This window comes from Mustela erminea, chromosome 12 (assembly GCF_009829155.1).
Source record: "Mustela erminea isolate mMusErm1 chromosome 12, mMusErm1.Pri, whole genome shotgun sequence".
Taxonomy (NCBI): domain Eukaryota; kingdom Metazoa; phylum Chordata; class Mammalia; order Carnivora; family Mustelidae; genus Mustela; species Mustela erminea.
Window position 1 is genome coordinate 61,524,671 of NC_045625.1, and position 19,737 is coordinate 61,544,407.

The 19,737-nt window shown below is 39.5% G+C and overlaps 1 protein-coding gene across 29 annotated transcripts in view; it reads right to left on the minus strand.

Annotated features, from left to right (window-relative positions):
* Positions 1-17,227, minus strand: part of KDM4C (lysine demethylase 4C) — a 507,226-nt gene extending 489,999 nt beyond the window's left edge. For 25 of the 29 annotated variants that reach the window (XR_004277510.1, XR_004277509.1, XR_004277512.1 and 22 more), the window contains exon 1: positions 16,606-16,672. The gene's annotated coding sequence lies outside the window, so the exon portion shown is untranslated. Of the gene's footprint in view, positions 1-16,598; positions 16,674-16,704; positions 16,731-17,088 lie in introns of those variants that run through there. The other 4 variants (XM_032308067.1, XM_032308066.1, XM_032308065.1 and 1 more) reach the window with 4 other exon arrangements.
* Positions 17,228-19,737: the final 2,510 nt, after the last annotated feature.

A 19,737-nucleotide genomic window follows, 5' to 3' on the forward strand; every position in this document is an offset into this window, starting at 1 on the left:
AGGCATAACAGATTTTGCTATAGTGATTAAATAGGCAGGAAGGGAGAAAGGGAGGTTTTGGATGCTTGAAATATGCTTCCATCTAACTCTGGGTACAGAATCTAAAAGCAAAAAGAACTCCTCCCAGAATAACTGCCTAGCTTGACCAAAATCAGAAGGAAAACGCCAACAGTCATAAAGATTGTTCAACTGACCAGGAATTCCTTCCCCTTTGTCAGAAACTGAAAATCCAGAAGGCTAAGAAATCCTAGCAAAGTTGGCAATACAAGGCAGTATGTATCTTGGAGCTAAATTCTAGGTACAAACGTAAGTGTTCTAAGAGTTCTTAGGAAAAAGAAAAGACCACAGATGGGCACTGCAGGAAAGGGCAGAGTGAAGAGGTGAGTGTGAGACGGTCAATGTGTGAAACTAGCAATGTCTGTGTTTTTATTCGTCACAACTGGAGGACTGCTACTGGCATCTAGTGGGTATAGACCAGGGACACTGCTTAACATACAATGCATAAGAAGACACCCACAACAACAAAGAATTATTCAGCCCTGTCGAGTGTGCAGAGGCTCAAACACCCTGCCATGGGACCTGAAGAAACTATAGCATATGTTCAATAACAGACATTGTATGACAATATTCACAGTAGCATTTTTATAACAGCTAAATATCAAAAGCAACTAAAACGTCCATTTACAGGAGAATCAATAAATAAGAGTATATTCAACCAATTCACAGCAGTGAAAATAAAACAAATGAACCAACCAAAGCTATTCTCAACAATAAATATATGAACCTCAGAAAGTTTAGTCTTAAACTACTCAAAGCATATGTCTATTTTTACAAATTCAAAAAATAAAATTTAATCTCTTCTTAAATGATAAATGCATATAAAATAAATCCATCTTTCTAAAACATGGGAATACTGGGTTGCCTGGCTGGCTCAGTTGGTGAACCATATGACTCTTAATCTTCAGGTTGTGAGTGTGAGCCCCACACTGGGCAGAGAGTTTAAAAAAAATACTAAAATATTGTTATGTGAGATCAAGCCCTGCACCAGCTCTGCGCTCAGCAGGGAATCTGCTTGGGATCCTCTTGTCCCTTTGCCTCTCCCCGCATAGGCAGGGATTCTTATAAATCGTAAAAAATATAATAATAATAGATAAAGCAAGGGAATATGAACACAAAAATCAAGTCAAGATTGCTAAAGGAAAGCAGACGGGATAGAAGAAAATCAAGTAAGTATATCTGGTGAATTCGTAAGACTGTACCATGTCTTTTGTGTACCTCAAGCATTAAATTTTTAAATTGATGAAACAACCAATACAAGTGATAAATTTCTGATAATACCTAGGAAATTGAAATATACTTTGAATTAAACTACAAAACTCTTTATATTCTATGCTAAAACTATTCTTTAATACAACTTTTCTGTAATACCTAACAATCACTTCCAGCTTTTCATTTTGACAATTCCATATTTTTGTATAAATGTACCAAATAGGACCTGCATGGCCAATGAAGACTCAACACAGGGCTTCAAAAGTTGTTTTCTGGGACGCCTGGGTGGCTCAGTTGGTTAAGCAGCTGCCTTCGGCTCAGGTCATGATCCCAGCGTCCTGGGATCGAGTCCCACATCGGGCTCCTTGCTTGGCAGGGAGTCTGCTTCTCCCTCTGCCTCTGCCTGCCATTCTGTCTGCCTGTGTTCACGCTCTCTCTCTCTCTGACAAATAAATAAAAAAAAAAAATCTTTAAAAAAAAAAAGTTGTTTTCTAACTATATTTTGTGACATTATTTTAATTGAAAGTCTGTGATTGGATTATGTATTTGCATTAAAGTACTTAAAATGGCAATAAATTGCTTGGGTCTCCTCTCCTTAGTCTTACTCTGTTATACCACCAATAACATAACTATATAACTAAATATCTTTAAATTTACAGATTAAATGAACGAACACTCAAGTATCGCTCCTTTGGTAAAATAACTGACTTTTAAATAATCATCAATTATAACACCCACAATGATTTTAGCATTAAAAGGTAATTTGCGGGGGCACCTGGGTGGCTCAGTGGGTTGGGCCGCTGCCTTCGGCTCAGGTCATGGTCTCAGGGTCCTGGGATCGAGCCCCGCATCGGGCTCTCTGCTCGGCGGGGAGCCTGCTTCTCACTCTCTCTCTGTCTGCCTCTCTGCCTGCTTGTGATCTCTCTGTCAAATAAATAAAATCTTTAAAAAAATAAAAAATAAAAAAATAAAAGGTAATTTGTGTAAAAAAATCATTTGTACACTAGGATAAAAATCTTTTCTAGCTATATAAACTAAGCATCCTACCAATACCCTTTGATCTGGGAGGAAATTTTTACATAAATGCATCATTAACAGCAGAAGAAAAGAAAGTTTACAAACAGCAGTAATTCTAAGTAATAAATCTTTTCATCTAGAAAGTAGTTTGTAGTGTTTCATAAAAGCAATTTCTCACATTGCAATGCAGGGAAATTTCGTATCAGATCTTGCTATTTAATTGTCAAAGGTACAGAGAATACAGTCAAACAAACAAACAAACAAAAAAAAAAACTCAGGGGACGCCTGGGTGGCTCAGTGGGTTAAAGCCTCTGCCTTCGGCTCAGGTCGTCATCCCAGGGTCCTGGGATCGAGCCCCACATCAGGCTCCTGCTCAGCAGGGAGCCTGCTTCCTCCTCTCTCTCTCTGCCTGCCTCTCTGCCTACTTGTGATCTCTGTCTGCCAAATAAATAAATAAAATCTTAAAAAAAAAAAAAACTCAGTAAGTATAAATGCATACACTTTTGAACTAAAAAATAAATTCTAAATATGGATACTACATGGAATCATAAACTACCTGATAGACAATGATAACAAGACAGAGAAAGGATTATCTTGGCCTTAAATTTATTTTTTAAGAATGGAAATACTAATTGTTTTAATTCTTTACTCCTAGACTCTTTCTAAATCCAACTATTTTAAAGCCAAACATAATCTCTAACCCGTATATCAATAAAACATCTAAGCATGGAACAAGAAAATGTTTGGTGGCTTAGTGGATTAAGCCTCTGCCTTCAGCTCAGGTCATGATCCCAGGACCCTGGGATGGAGTCCCACATTGCACTGGGCTCCCTGCTCAGCAGGGAGTCTGCTTCTCCCTCCCCCTGTTCTTGTGTTCTTACCAGGCTCTCTCTCTCCCACTCCCTCTAAAATAAATATATTTTTTTAAAAATTTTATTTATTCATTTGACAGAGAGAGATCATAAGTAGGCAGACAGGCAGAGAGAGAGGGGGGAAGCAGGTTCCCCACTGAGCAGAGAGCCCAATGCAGGGCTCGATCCCAGGACCCTAAGACCATGACCCAAGCCAAAGGCAGAGGCTCAACCCACTGAGCCACCCAGGCACCCCTAAAATAAATATTTTTTAAAAGTTATGAAAATTTAAAAATCATTTTTAAAACATGCAAATTTGTATCTGATTGAGATTCACAACCTTTATGAAAAGAGCTAAGAAGAGAAACTACAGAATTTTCTAAAATTTGAGTTATAAAAGAAAACTTCATTCCCTGTTAATGCCAACTTTAGGAAAATCACGGAACTATACTAAAATATGGGTCCAGACAGGAGCAAAAAATTATGCAATCAATGCCAACTAACATTTCTGCATGAATAGGGGAAAAAAAAGATTGTTCTCCTATGACCGTGAATTTAGAAACCTCATTTGTTTTCTTATTATGCAGGGTGATTGATAAGGACACTCAAAACAGCCAAAACTTGCATTGCACATTAATTGTGACTTCCTACCAAGAAGTCTGCCAGGCTTGGATTGTCTCCTCAGTCAGAAGACCTGGGAAAGAGGAAATGCTCCCTGGCACAGGCAAGACCTACCAGAATCTCCAGGTTCCAATACCCAGACTCCAGCCACCTACGGCAGCATAATGACAACCACAGGCCTGCGTCACCCACTGCGCACCCCAAGCCCCTGTGGAAGGCTTGCTGGCCAGAGCCTCACCTTGGACTTTCAGACTGTACCACCTGCCCCATCCCTGGAACAGATAAGCTCAGCGCCTGCGATGGAACCCATATCAACTACCATCAGCTTTACAGTGAAGCCCATTTCACATTTACAACTGAGATTACCTACACTATCTATCAGAAAAACTCATGAGAAGCAAGGTAAATCACTTATTACTATTTTCAACCATAAGATGTCTAAAATTTGAAATATTTTGAAAACATATTTAAATTTAATTTTGTATGAAAACTTTGAAATTATTTCTAAAGATTCATAATCACATAAGCCACACATAGTATCAGCTATACTGAGAGGGAAGAAAAAAGGGTTGGAAAATATCAGACACAATAATCTGACAGTCCTTGCTTATTCCATTATTAATGAATGCAAGGAACACTATTTTAAAGAACTGTGACAATTTGCACATTTTTTGGTAACTACCTGTCCAAAAAAACAAGCTTGCCGGAAAAGGATTTCCTATATTCTCATCCCATATGCAATGCTGGCATAGTACCTTGCACTGGTATTTGTAAATCTTTTATTCTTTTAATCTTAATACCAATTCAGGGTTTCTTTAACATTCGAACTGCATCTATAAACACATGAAAGTATTTTCAACATCTCTTTAGATGAGTTTACCCTTCTTTGAAATCTCAAATACTTAACCAAACTATAATAATCACAAATATAATCATGATACGAACACAAAGGAAAATCATTATGTTACTCCATGCTTCTCCTTGATTTAAATTATGATTTTAATAAATATAAGACCAAACCCTCATTAATGTTCATGAAAATAAACCCATCACATTTTGTTTGTTTGATTCATAACTTTCTTTGTTGTTTATAGCCTGGTCTTTTGCAGAGTAGTATGGGCCATCTGCACAAACTCTTTCAACAGTATTATACTAAAGATGATCCTCACTGACAACTCTTTGAACACTGAAACCTTATTAAATGAATCTTTTTAGAAAACTGTATCTGTTTGGTTCTTTACTATGCTGTAACATACAATACTTCATTTTCATTCTTACTAGTTTTCTGTGCTATTAGTCAGCTGTGATTATTCCCATTTGAGAGATGATGAAACTAAGGCTCAGAAATGGAAATCACTCCCCTGAAGTCAAACAGCAAGTAGATGCCATGAACTGACCGCACATTTAGTATCCCCAAAACCCAGACCCCAAATATAAATGACCTCTTTGCTAGGCTCTTCAGCTACCATAATAAAGCAAACCAAAAGCCCACTAAATCAAGAATAAACTTGCAGTACCAAGCCCAGATGGTTTCATAGAATTATGCTCAATGTTTAAGAAACATAATCCAATATTATTTAAGCTATTGCTGAGCACGGTGGGGGGGGGGGGAGCTCTAAAGCTCTAAAGTCCTTTAAGAAGCACGCCTAAATGGATAACAAAACTTGAAAAATGGCCCAAGAAAATTGCAGAACAATTTTAAGAGTATTGACGAAAATTATTTTTTTAAATGAGGAAGCAGGCAACCCTCTCAGGCCCCCTTACTCTTCAGGCGCTTTGTACTATCGCTCACTATCACTCAACAAACTTTGCTTTGCAGCCCACCACAAAGAAAAAAAAAAAGAGGAAGCAAAATCCAAAAGCACATTAAAATAATAACCATGGGCGCCTGGGTGGCTCAGTTGGTTGGGCGACTGCCTTCAGTTCAGCTCATGATCCTGGAGTCCTAGGATCAAGTACCGCATCAGGCTCCCTGCTCAACAGGGAGTCTACTTCTCCCTCTGACCCTCCCCTTTCTCATGCTTTCTTTCTCTTTCATTCTCTCTTTCTCAAATAAATAAAATCTTAAAAAAATAAAATAATAAGCCATGACTAAAAACTCATTCCAGAGTACAAGAATGCACCAATACTAGTACATTTGTTATATAATTTTTGTGTGTGTGCATGTATATTTATGGATTAATATACATAAATGTGTATCTGAACATACACATATTCTCTAGCTTGGTTCATTGAGAAGGCACGGGAGGAACATCCCAATATCAATAACCACCTGGCTTCTAAATATTTGGGGTAAGAAAAGTTCAAGATGAGCCTGCATATCTCACTGTGCCCAAAAGGGAGGGAATGCCCAAAGAATGATAGGACATGTCAAAAGCATACAGAACCAAACATAAAGGATTCCCATTGAACAAACCTATGACAATTTAAGTGTCAATATAAATAACAATATTAACAGATTATAATTCATTGAATAGAACAGGAAGTCATAAATCCTAATTGATAAAGATAAATAAATTTAAATTAAAACTTAAGCAAGTTATTTACATAGTTTTTCAAAACAAAACAAAACAAAAAAATAGAGAAGCACAGAAGAGTCTAGTGTAGAAGATCTTAAGCAATCAAAGTGAACATTACCAATAACAGAACAAAATGAAATTATGTACCACCTGAAAAGATGTAATAAAAAGAATAGAGTTCCGGGGCGCCTGGGTGGCTCAGTGGGTTAAAGCCTCTACCTTTGGGCTTGGGTCATGGTCTCGGGGTCCTGGGATTGAGCCCCACGTCTGGCTCTCTGCTCAACAGGGAGCCTGCTTCCCTTCCTCTCTCTCTCTGCCTGCTTGAGATCTCTGTCTGTAAAATGAATAAATAAAATCTTAAAAAAAAAAAAATAGAGTTCCACCTCTGTGATATTCCGGCCAATGATGCCTCAAGATTCTAATCACAAGGGGCATGTGGGTGGCTCAGTGGGTTAAAGCCTCGGCCTTCAGCTTGGGTCCTGGGATTGAGCGCCCGCATCGGGCTCTCTGCTCAGCAGGGAACCTGCTTCTCTGCCTGCCTCTCTGCCTACTTGTGATCTCTGTCTGTCAAATAAATAAATAAAATCTTTGAAAAAAAAGAAAGAAAAAGAGAATCAAGGAAAGACTAAAGACTACTTGAAAATGAAGGGATGCTTAAAAGACCTCAGAACAAGAAAATGTAATGCATCATTCTGGAATGGATACGTTTGCTACAAGAAACATCACAATTACAATAGTGATACATTAAAAAAAAATCTAAAGATTTGGTGAAAGTACTTATCAGTGGTAACTTCTTGATTTTGGTGGAAATATTGTGGTTTTACAGGAAACTGCCTTTTTGGAAATATCCACTGAAATACTGAGAAGCAATAAAGCATGTAGTTCTTTGTACTATAACTGCAACACTTCTAAAAGTTTGAGATTGTCCAAAGTAAAGTAAGAAAATTATTTTTAAAATAAAATAAAAAGGAATAAAATTTAAGAAAATATGCAAGATCTGTGTAAAGATATTTTTTTAATGTCCTTTCTAAGGACTTAAAAGAACATTTAAATGGAAAGGCATACCATATTTCTGGGCAGGAAAAGTCAGCATCTGAAAGGTATTTCTCTAAGTAAGTCCATAAATGAAAGACATTCCTAATAAAACTATCAATAGCTTCCTGGAACTTGACAAATTGATTCTAAAGTTAAATATAATGATGGAAAATAAGAACAGACTGAAAAGTCCCAAAAACATGTTATAAAGCTTCAACAATTAAAACACTGAGGTAAAAATTTAAAAAATAGAAAATGAAACACTGAGGTAATGGTACATAAATAGACCACTATATAGAAACAGAATCAAGCTAAATGACTTTTAATATTGCACTGGTTAAATAAATTATGATAGATGCATAAAATGTAATTACTGTGGGATCATTTTAAAAAAGAGCTCTGCGTGTATTCATATTTTTAAAATCACATTCGAGGGAAGCTGGGGTGGCTTCATCGCTAGGCCTTCAGCTCAGGTGGGTCATGATCCTGGGGTCTTGGGACTGAACCCTGCACCCAGGCTCCCTGCTCCATGGGGAGCCTGCTCCTCCCTCTCTCTCTGCCTGCTCCTCTGCCTACTTGTGCACGCTCTCTATCAAATAAATAAATAAAATATTTTTTTAAAAATCACATTAAGTTACAGTGTTAAATGAAAAAATATTCAGAACAAGTACAGACACCATGATTTGTATTAAAAAATGTATACATATACATATACATATACATATACAAGCTTTATAGAATATCCTATATAGAATATGTAAAATATCTCTGAAAAGCCCTAAAAGAAACGGATTTAATGGTGGTTAACCAAAATGAAGAAACTGGCTGTCTGATAGCAAAAGTGAGAATATGCAATTTTTACCTATTTATATCTTCTCTTTTTTTAAGATGTTCTTATTTATTTGAGAAGGAGCATACATTGGGGGGTGGGGGGAGCCTCAGAGGGAAAGAATCTCAAGCAGTCTCCCCACTAAGTGAGCACAGAGCCAGATGCAGGGCTTGATCTCATGACCCTGAGATCATGACTTAAGCCAAAATCAACAGTCTGACACTTAACCCACTGAGCCACCCAAGCACCCCCCCATTTATATCTTCTAAACTGTATATGTTGTTGTATACTTTGCATTACCCTGAGATCATGACTTAAGCCAAAATCAACAGTCTGACACTTAACCCACTGAGCCACCCAAGCACCCCCCCATTTATATCTTCTAAACTGTATACGTTGTTGTATACTTTGCATTGCCCACTTAAAATAATATTTTAATATACATTTATACTCTAATGATTTTAATAAGTTAAATTATCAAAAAGGAATGAATTTACCTATCTCAGGTCCAAATTCCTCCTACTAATGCAAGCTGCCCTGAATGTTGAGAGTTCTCAGTAAAGTGTCCAACTATCAATGTGATAGTGCCTTTTGAAAGTTAAATAAAAACGGAATGGGTGAGATAAGCAGCCTGGGGCGGGAAGGGTGGGGGGGGGAGACTGTACCATCAGACTTCCCCTCAAAGGGACACCTGTGTGCTTTCTAAGTATCTGATGCATTTCCAAAACACAACAGAAGCAACAAGGCTAATGTTGAATCACAGACAAATACCCTTAGGTCTGGTTTTTAAACAAATGTCTGAGAAACTAGTTAGAAGATGGAGATAAAGATAGAGCTAAAATAAAGAATTTGACTTCTTTAACCTCTTCAACAGGAGAAAATGTACCTGCAGGAAGAATATTCTGATGAGAAAGGTGAATACTCTCAAGGGTCAGAGAAGCCCCACAGGTAAAAAGTTGTTTAGATTACTCCCCAACGGGGGCACCTGGGTGACTCAATCATTAAGTGTCTGCCGTTGGCTCTGGTCATGATCCCAGGTCCTGGGATAGAGCCCTGCATTGGGCTCCCTGCTCCATGGGGAGCCTGCTTCTCCCTCCCGACTCCCCCGGCTTGTGCTCCCTCCCTCACTGTCTTTCTCTCTCTGTGTCAAATAAAGAAATGAAATCTTTAAAAAATACAAAATAATAATTTAAAAAAAAAAAAGATTACTCCTCAACACTACCCGTGTCCATCTGCTGGGATCTGCCTGTCACTAAATGATGTGCTTTCCCAAGAAGCAAGACTTCCTAGAAAGAGCCATGAAGAATGGACAAGCATGCTTTGTATCCAGGTCCTAGTTCTTCTTATGAGTCTAATTACGGAGTGACACTGAGAACATGACATGGTCTAGATCAACTGGTAAAGTTCAGATTTCTGAAACTCCCATGCTAAAAATGAGAAGAGAACTATGAAATCTCCTAAAAGTACTATCACTCACACACACAAACACACACATCCCCCCCCCCAAAAGTCCTATCTGTCCAACAAATTGTCCATACTTAGACATTTCTAATTTCTAAAGTTTCCAATTCTTTCTCTAGAAAATAGTAAATCAATAGTTAGTATAACTATTTTGTATGGCTATCAAATACATTTTCAAAAGCATAATTTACTAAGGTTTGAATGCTAAAACACTGAACAATTTCAAACATAGGTTTCGAAAAATTCACTGATGTGTGATGATTATACATTTAAACTATCACTACAGAGGCGCCTGGGTGGCTCAGTCTTTAAGCCTCTGCTGAGGTCATGATCCCAAGGTCCTGGGATAGAGCTCCTCATTGGGCTCCCTGCTGAGCAGGAAGCCTGCTTCTCTCACTCCCACTCCCCATGCTCGTGTTCCCTCTCACTGTCTGTCAGATTATAATAAAGTTTTAAAAAATCTTTAAAAAGGGGCGCCTGGGTGGCTCAGTGGGTTAAGCCTCTGCCTTTGGCTTGGGTCATGATCTCAGGGTTCTAGGATTGAGCCCCACATCAGGCTCTCTACTCAGCGGGGAGCCTGCTTCCCTCTCTCTCTCTGCCTGCTTCTCTGCCTGCCTGTGATCTCTCTCTCTCTCTGTCATATAAATAAATAAAATATTTTTTAAAAAATTTTTAATCTTAAAAAAAATAAACTATCACTATATGTTTCCTTCAATTTTGTTTGAACCTGACAAAGTTAACAGAAAGAAGATGTCCCTGCATAATCCCTAATTCATCCAAAATCCTTTCTATCCCTTTAATTCATGCCACACAGCAGGATGTAATAAGGGATATTAGGATTTTCCAAATTATCATGCTACGGGCAACCATCAGTTAAACATTCATTATCAACATGCGTAAGTAGGGCATGAAAAGATACAGTTCTACTTCATCTTCAATAAAGATGAAAAACAAGGTAAGCTTTAATAATGTAGACAGGGAAGAAAAAAAAAAAAAACAGACCAGGAGAAGAAACATGGATCACTGTGCAGTGGAAGACTATGAAGATTGTGAAGGTGAAATGCACATCCCACTTTGACAGGGGTCCCCAAAACACAGCCACTAGAAATCTGGGCACTATCCAGCATTTAATAAATGTATTATTTTTACTATTTTCAGTACCTAAATTAATGTACAGGAAATTTGCTTTTCAACTAGTATCCCTAATTAGAAATGCAACAATGCCCATTCTAAAAAATCTCTAAGAAGGAAAATAAAAATTACCAGTAATTTCACTATCTAATTAGCATTCCAGTTTATTTTCTCAAGCATATGTACATTTATAAAAACACAATGAAACACAACTAGGGTCCTGTGATGTATAAAATTTTGTATAATTTTCTTTCATTAAACATAGGTTTGGAATAATTCTAACATTTTAAAATATTCATCCAAGATACAAATATCACATCACAGTGTGCAGTTAAATAGCCCTTATGCTAGATATTTAGGTTATTTCTACTATTTTGTTAGCAAAATAGATAAGAGATCAGTATTTCATTGGTGGAGACCAAAGAGCCCCAAGCCTTCCTTGCAGAGGTTCTGGTGAAGTGAATAAATGAGAACCACAGCTCTAGTGATCAGTTCTTATCTACTGAATATGACATAACATCCTTACCAAGCCAGGCTCCTTAGTTCAGCCCTTCACAAACACTTGTTTGCCTTGATCCCTTTGTTACCATTTTTGGAATTTTGTTTGGTTTGAAACAAATTGAGAAAATAAAAGTGATTAGAGGCCAGCCTTACCAGTAACTTACCACACACCTGCAGTGAGCTTTGCCAAATAGGATAGAAGAGTATTGGCTATCTGTGGCCTGGAGAAACCTAGAGGACAAGATCTAAGGTAGAGTCTGACTTAGATTTTTCTCAACCTGACCTTAAGCAACTCTCCTTTGAGACCAGGTCAGAATTTCTAAGCAGAACTAGCTTTCAGGGATATAATAGTAAAGGTATAGGATAGCTATACGCACTTGGACTTCCAATCAGACAAGAATTAGAAAATAGCAATTGTGTTTCAAAAGGCGGGGGAGGACTTAATGTAAGCAAAGCATTTTCCTCATATATCCTTAGAGCTTGTTGTTCATACTGCAGCCTGCAATCCTACCCAATTTGATGGATTATATCAATATTTTTATAATATGTGATATGGAACAAGAAAGAAAATATCAGAGTACAGCACAGTGTACAAAGCAGAATCCTGGACTTATAGAAGTGAATGAAAATACTTGGGTCCCTGCCCTTGTAGAATTCTTACAGTCTAGAAACTATCAAATAATCACATAAATAAAGAGCAATAGTGTAACTAAACATTCACACTCAAAACAATCCTTTTCTTGAAATGTCGGGAATTACTGATCTATTGTATTCATTGCTATATGCTTAAGTGCTGTGGGAGGAAACAATTAGGGAATTAAGATAGATTATCATCAGGAAAGCTGATTTAGATTGGAGGAGAGGTGCACGTGACAGGTCAGGATTCTTTAAGCAAGTACATTCAAGCAGAGACTGGAATGATGTACCAAAAAGAAAGTGGGAAGAAAGTCTGACAGAAAACAGCACCTTCAGCAAGGGCCTGTACACTTTAAGAAAAAGAAAAGCCAATGGGCAGAGAGGAAAACTAAAACCATCTAGATAAGGTTTGGAGGTTGCTTCCTTCAGACAGGAAGAGATCATGCAGGAATTTTAAGTCTCCCCAGAGCAATGAGAATGTTCCAATTTGCATTTTAAAAGATCATGAATGGAGCAGAAATAGGAAGGAGTCTGAACTGGCTACTGAGATGATACCAAGCAGAGACTAGAGTACTGATCTAATACATATTTTGAAAGCAGAAATGATAAGGTGGCGACAGTCTGGATGTGATGAGATACCTGGGATAACTCACAGGTTCCCCCCAAGTGAGCAGTGAAATGGGATGAGATCCATGAGAAACCCAGAGAAGCAGTGCTGAGAGGAAAGATCCCAGTTCACCTAGTTACAGTTAACAAGTAGAGATGTCAAATTAATAACTATTACTGGATGGAGATCTAAAAAAAGAAGTCAGCATCAAAAGGGTTTATGACACATGATTCTGCTCTGTAAGTATCTACAATAAATTTTAAAGATTCTATGGAGCAACAGCTTATAAATACCATAGTAGCTGAAGCCACAGTGTATCTGAAAATGTAGAGCAACAGTGTAACAAAACATTCATACTCAAAATAATCTTCTTCCAGGAAATGGTAGAGAATCACTTGTCTGTTGTGTTCATTTGCTGTATGCTCCACATCTAACATAGCACATGATACACAGTACGTGTTAAAATACTTACTGAAGAAATATACCCACTATTAGGCAGAACAAACTACCCAGCAAAAATAAGACAGTGCAAATAACAAGTAACTGTGCAATGAAAAGCTCTGTACTATGAAGCATACAAATGTGATAGAACAAAGACATTTCTCAGAGAAAAAGGAAAATGAGTTATCTACACTATCATAGCCTAATAGTATCAAAGCTAGATTCTATTCCTAAGAATCAGCTTAATTTCAATACCAGAAATTCCATCCCTAGACAACCAATGGTAAAATTGCTCACCTTCCCTATCATCCCTAGATATGAGAAAGAATTAAAATGTAATAAAAGTTTGATATTTAAAGCTATAGTAAAATCTTATCTAGTTTCCTAAAACAAGAGAGTAGAAGGAATTTTATTAAAATAAAAATGGCAATTACTGATGATTTTTCTTTATTCTCTTGTTCACGAAAGTCATACTGATACATAGAGAATTCAGAAAATGCACATAGAAACAAATGAGAAAAATTACCCATAAGTTCATCACCCAGAAGAAATTAACCACTTAAAACATTTTGCACAAAACTTTTTCTGTGCATACATACATGGTGATGGAGAGTAAACAGTAATCCACGACTAATCGTATAATTGTTTAAGACTATGAAGGAGATTACAAAATACTGCTATAGCTAGTGTACAGTATAGAGGGAAGACCAACTTGAAGAAGTAACAACTGAGCTAAGTAAGCTATCTGAAGGATGAGATGGAATTAACCAGAAAAGAAGAACAGGTCAGGGTAGCAGTCAAGGTAGAGGGAACAAGAAGGTGAGCATGGTACCAGCCCCACCTAGCCAGGAAATGGGGGGAAAAATTTGGCTGGGCAAAGCCTTACTGAGAGAGAGCTGAAAGGACTTGATTCTCAGGGAAAGTATTGGATTGTTCCAAAGGGCATGGAGGGTGGGGAAATGAGAATCTTTGAGGATGTGCAATATAATATTTTAAAGATAATAACACAGTATTTTAAAATTTATATTTTAGTTTCCACAAAACCTTCTAGATTGGTAGCAAGTGAAGAAAAACAGTGACTTTAACTCTTGCACAACTCCCAAAAAAAATTCATATTAGAAATGGAGGTGGGCAGAGGAGTGAGTGTGTGTGTGTGTGTGTGTGTGTATAAAATATAAAATAAATTTATATTACTTTAAAAGACCGAAAGACCGGCATTAGACACTGAGTTTAATGATAGTATGGAATATACCTGTTTTATCATCTCTAATAAATATATAACAAATTAGTATCAAGGGAATAATCATTTGCTGTATGAAGAAAAACTGGCTAACATAAATGGATGATCTTAAAGACACCCAGACAAGGAAAAAACATCACTATCCATAGGACAAAGCCCCACACAGAGACTTCTGGCCTCCAGAGAAAGGGAGCTGGTGGTGGAGCAGAGTAGGTCCCTCAACGGCCTGGAGAGAGTATCCTTCAACCCTAACTATCCATTCTTCATCCATCTATTCACTCAAGAAAAAGATTTAACCCAGCAATTCTTACTAGGCATATATCCAAGAATAAAGAAAATCACACATAGATACTAAAACTAGTTTGTGAATATTCATAGCACATTATTCATAATAGCCAAAAAGTACAAACAACTCAAATGCCCATCAACTAATGAATAAACAAAAAGTGCTATATCCATACAATGGAATACAAATCAGCCATAAAAAGGAATAAAGTATTGATAGATGCTACATGATGGATGAACATTGAAAACATTATGCTAAGTGAAAGACTCCAGTCCAAAAAACCCACTTATTGTACGGTTATACTTACATGAAATGTCCAAAATAGGTAAATTCATTGAGACAGAAAGCAGATTAGTCACTGGTTGGGGCCAAAGGAGATAGGAGCTGAAGAGAAAGGGACAATAACTGCTAATGGGAACAGGGCTTCTTTGGAGGTGATAAAAATGTTCTAATATCGATTCTGATGACAGTTGCACAATTCCATGCAATACTAAAACCACTGGATTGTACACTTTATTTTTTTTTTAAAGATTTTATTTATTTATTTGACAGAGAGATCACAAGTCGGCGGAGAGTCAGGCAGAGAGAGAGAGAGAGAAGCAGGCTCCCGCTGAGCAAAGAGCCCGATGCGGGGCTCCATCCCAGGACACTGAGATCATGACCTGAGCCGAAGGCAGCGGCTTAATCCACTGAGCCACCCAGGCGCCCCTGGATTGTACACTTTAAATAGGTGGATTACGTGGTATGTGAGTTATATCTTAATAAAATTGTTACTTAAAAAGAAAGAGGATATTTTATTTTAGCGCCCCCAAGAATTATGGTAAATTGCTAGAAATATAGCAAAGAAAAAAAAAAAAAAGAACCTGTTCTCAAAGCCCTAACATTCTAAGGGGGGGCGGGGAACCAGTCAAGAAACAAAGACAAAACAATGAGAAAAAGAAAGAGAAGAAATCACAGACTACCCAAGTTTAGTTAGGCACCTAACTTAGGCCTGGGTGGTTCTGGTGTCAAGCAGAGAACTCAAAATACCAGATTTTCGTCCTTCATTTGAAATTTAAATCTAAGCAACTTTTTAAAAATTATGTACCTATTCAGCTTATTAAAATCTTCATTCTTATAGAAAAGTTAATAATGGATTTTTTAAAAGCATTTGTGCACCTACAAGGTTTAAAACATATTTTTAATTTTAGACAAGCAACCGATTAAAATCTGTTAATAGTCTCCAATTTAAATTGTATTGTACCACCAAGTTCGTGGAGTGTTGTAAAGATTGTATGCAAACTTTTCATAATGCCTTAAATTGGGAGAAAGAGGGCCTAAAAAAACCGGAATAGCCTTGTAATACATCCCAAAACAAAGCGGGGAGGGGGGGGGGCAGACCAGCAAGGCAGAATTTGAGTAATGATCATAAAGGAGAACTAAGTGTTTCACGGCAAAAATGGAGCTTTAAGAATTAAAGCCACTAATTTCCAGCCACAACACTTAGAAATTATATTAGCAAATGTTACCATAGAAACGGTGAAGCCGAATTTCTCGATGAAAAATTAAAATTCCAGCACATTCAAGGGAATGAAATAGGTCAAAACTTGGTCCGAACGTAGGTGGAACTGAGCCTACCATAAACTTACACCGAGATAGGGTGAACCAACGCCAACTTCTAACGCACATTTCCAAATCAGGTCTTGATAAACCGCCTTGAGGGTAATTTACCAAGTTTAAAAAAAAAAAAAAAAAAAAAAAGTTTGTCCTCTCTTCTCCTGGAGCAGAAACCTTACAAAACCCTCCTGAGCATCGCCCACAACCAAAGCCAGTCCTTGCAGACCTGCACCGGGCAGTGTAGGGCAAGGCTGGCTCCGAGTCCACCCGGCTTAAAGCATCTGAATCTAGCCCCGTTGGTTTCATTGGCTCGCCTGGAGGAAAAACCCAAGCTCGAACCCAGAGCTTCAGCCTGCCTAACTCCCCCCTCCACATCCCCACCCTTCGCCACGTCCCGCGCGTGCCTGGCATTCCACGCGGAGCGATCCAACTCATTTATTAAGCTCCCACTGTCTACACCGCATCGTGGTTTCAGGCACTGCAAGAAGAGATGGTCCCTTGCCGAAAAAAACCAAAAGAGCAGCAAGGGGGCTGCGGACGAACCCGGGGAGGGGCTACCTGCCTGCGGCGAGATGTTCTGGAGAGGAGCCCCTGCTTTCACCGAAACCCCCGGGTCGTGACAGTTCCAGAGAAGAGATGGCACCGAGAGCGAAGCAGGCCGTACCTCCCTGGAGTCCCCCGCAGACCAGGCTGGAAGGGGAATGGAAAGGAGTCGGCATCCCTGGACCACCCGCGCGCTGCTCTGCCCGAAGGAGGGGGACCCAGACTTCGACCCCCGGGAGAACGGCGAGCGCGGGGACCGAACCCCCGAGAGGGCCGGAGCGGACTGTCACTGGCTCCCGCCTCCCTCCGCTGCGACTATGGCCGGCCACTCTCTCCCCAGCATGACATCGGCGGCAGTCGTGGACCCAGCGTCTCCAGTGCCGCGTCTCCGCTGCCCCGACCGCCGGCACCCCCAGCGGCTCGGAGCAGAGGGGGGCAGTGCCGAGAAGACCGCCCGAGCCCCTCCCCCCACCATCCCTCGCCCGGAGTCCGGAAAAGCGGTTACCTGGCGCGCGGGGTGGACCGGGATACGACCCAGAGGAGGAAGATGAGGAGGAAGAGGGTGGCCCCCGGCCCAGGGAGATTTGGGAAATTTGGAAGACTTGTTCCGCACTGGGTGACAGCTGTTCGCTGCGCACGCGCACCGGACCCCAGACGCCTGATCACTCCGCCGCTCCTCACCCTCCCGTCGAGAGGATGGGAGGCAGCGGCGAAAGCGCGCGCACAGAGCCTGCCGGCTCTCCCTACGCGAGGGCGCGCGCGGTGTCACGTGACCACTGGGGCCCGACACTCAGTGGGTCACGTGAACTTCGAAACAGTTTAGAGATGCCTGGCACCTTCTTGCTTTGGGATTAGTCTTCCTCGCTGTTCTTAATGTAGATTTGCTGTGGTGCATCTTGTTCTCTGGGGAGGGGCATGCCCACTTTTTCCCAGACGGGAAGACACTTAAGAAGGAAGGAACAGGTGCACAGAACCTTGCCCGGAAGTGCCTACCGGGTTCCCGCAGGGCTGGACCTGAGGGAGTCCACGCGCCACACGTCGTCCTGGGCCGCGACGCGGGCCTATGGCTGCCTCCGGCGCGCGAACGTCAGAGTGGCGTTGCCATGGGTGGGGCTTCGGAATGCTCTGCGGAGCCTGGCTAGGATGTCGGGGTTCGCTGCTGGGCAGCAGTGACAGCGTCTTAATCACCCGGGCTCCTGCGCCTCCCAACAATGGGAGATCCCGAGTGCGCCAAAGGGGTCCACCTACCAACCTTTTAACAAGCAACTCTCAAGCAGAAGTCCGTGTTCTTTGACTAGAAGAGCGAAACTGTCCCATACTCCAAGCACCTACGTGGAGTCCATCCAGGTGTGCGCTGGAGCTGAGGAGAACCAAGGGTGGCCACAATAGGAATCAAGGCTGGGGGAGCTCTCAAAAACTAGGGATTGGCAGCAGTTTGGCCTGAACTGTAATAACAGGAAGTGCAAGTGTCTCCGGATCCCTGAACGTACTTAAATTAGCTTGCTACTTCTGGTTACTGTGGTGCTGTAACTCCGCCCTCCAAGGTGTCAGAAGGAACCGCATAGACCTTTTAAGTCTTTGTACTGCCAAAGACAGATGGTTAACACCAGATGTTTTGCAAAGCTCAACAATTTTTAACTTCCTGCAGAGTACCCAGCTGGGTCCCTTGTAGCGTTTCCCCTAACGCCCTCTTAGCTAAGACTAGGCAGATCATTACACTCCTGAGCACCCGTGGGCTAATATGCTGAGGTTCCCATTACAATCCACTGATTTCTCCTTTTTAAAGTATCTCAGCAGGTCCACTTACCACACCCTTGAAGCCTTTTCTCCCTGGGAAAAGCATATCGAGGTCGGATGAAATGTGAATAATTAAGTAAGGCTAGTGTGATTATTGGGCCACCACATTTATTTAGTTATTAAATTAGAAACAAGGTTTATGCTCTGTTACCCATATACACGTCTGAACTTGCCTTATACATATACTCAACTAGGAATTCTCCAAATGTGTATGCTATGAGGATCCCAACCATCCTTACAAGTCAGTTGGATATGCTAAAACAATAAATATATAACCCAACATTTATTTAGAGCTTACTATGAGCTTGAAACTGTTTTAAGTGCCTCACAAATATTAACTAAATTTATCCTTATAATAATTCAATGGGGAGTTATTGTTATTATCTCCTTATTTTAGATACTAAAACTGAAATACACAGGTTAAGAAACTTGTCAAATAGCTACTAAAATCCAGGGTACTTAGGAAGGCATATGCTGTATCAGACTGGCAACCTGGTACACCAGAATAAAAAGTCTGGAAATCTGAATTCGAGTCCCTTTACAGTTTGCGGATGTATGATGTTAAATAAATAACATTTGTTAAACACAGTAAATCAAATTTGGGGGCTTTTTTAAACTGAAAAATTAGAGGAAAATACCAGCCTTGCTGACTTCAAGCATATTGAACATCAAGGAAGATAATGTAAAATGCCAAAACACTTCAAAACCTGGATAGCACTGTTAATTTATTAGCAACAGTTTTGGGAATTGAACTGAAAATCAAATGGATTCATGGCACTGTTGAGTCCCTAAAGAATCAAATATCTGTATATGGTGAATTACAATAATAGTTAACATTCTAGCCATATAGTAGATTAACTTATTTAGATCCAGTTAAGAACTCCAATTGCAATAAGATGGGAGTTGTATAATGGATACAAAGATTTCCCTTGAAGCTTATATGTTATGTGAACTACTTTTTAGATCACTTCAGAGATAATTGTTGTAAACTTCTTTACGTATAATGCAGCAAACTGATACACTATTAAATAAGATCTAATTTTGAATATATTGAAGTCCATTCAACTTCTGCAAATATAAGGAATTAAATAATAGTAATGCTCATTAACATTTACATTTACCCTATTACATATGGATGTTATTTATACAGGTATAATACAAATCACAACCAATAATTAGATATTTAGATGATGTTTTAAAGAGTCATGGTGAACAGGAAAGGAAGTAGCTAAAAAAAATCAGAAACCTTGGTGTCTTTTCTTCTCTATGTCCTGTGCTGTGAGTTTAGGCCAATTTATCTCTTACCAGGATTATTATATAATGGATTAATATTAAATAATTCTCCTAATGCTATCTC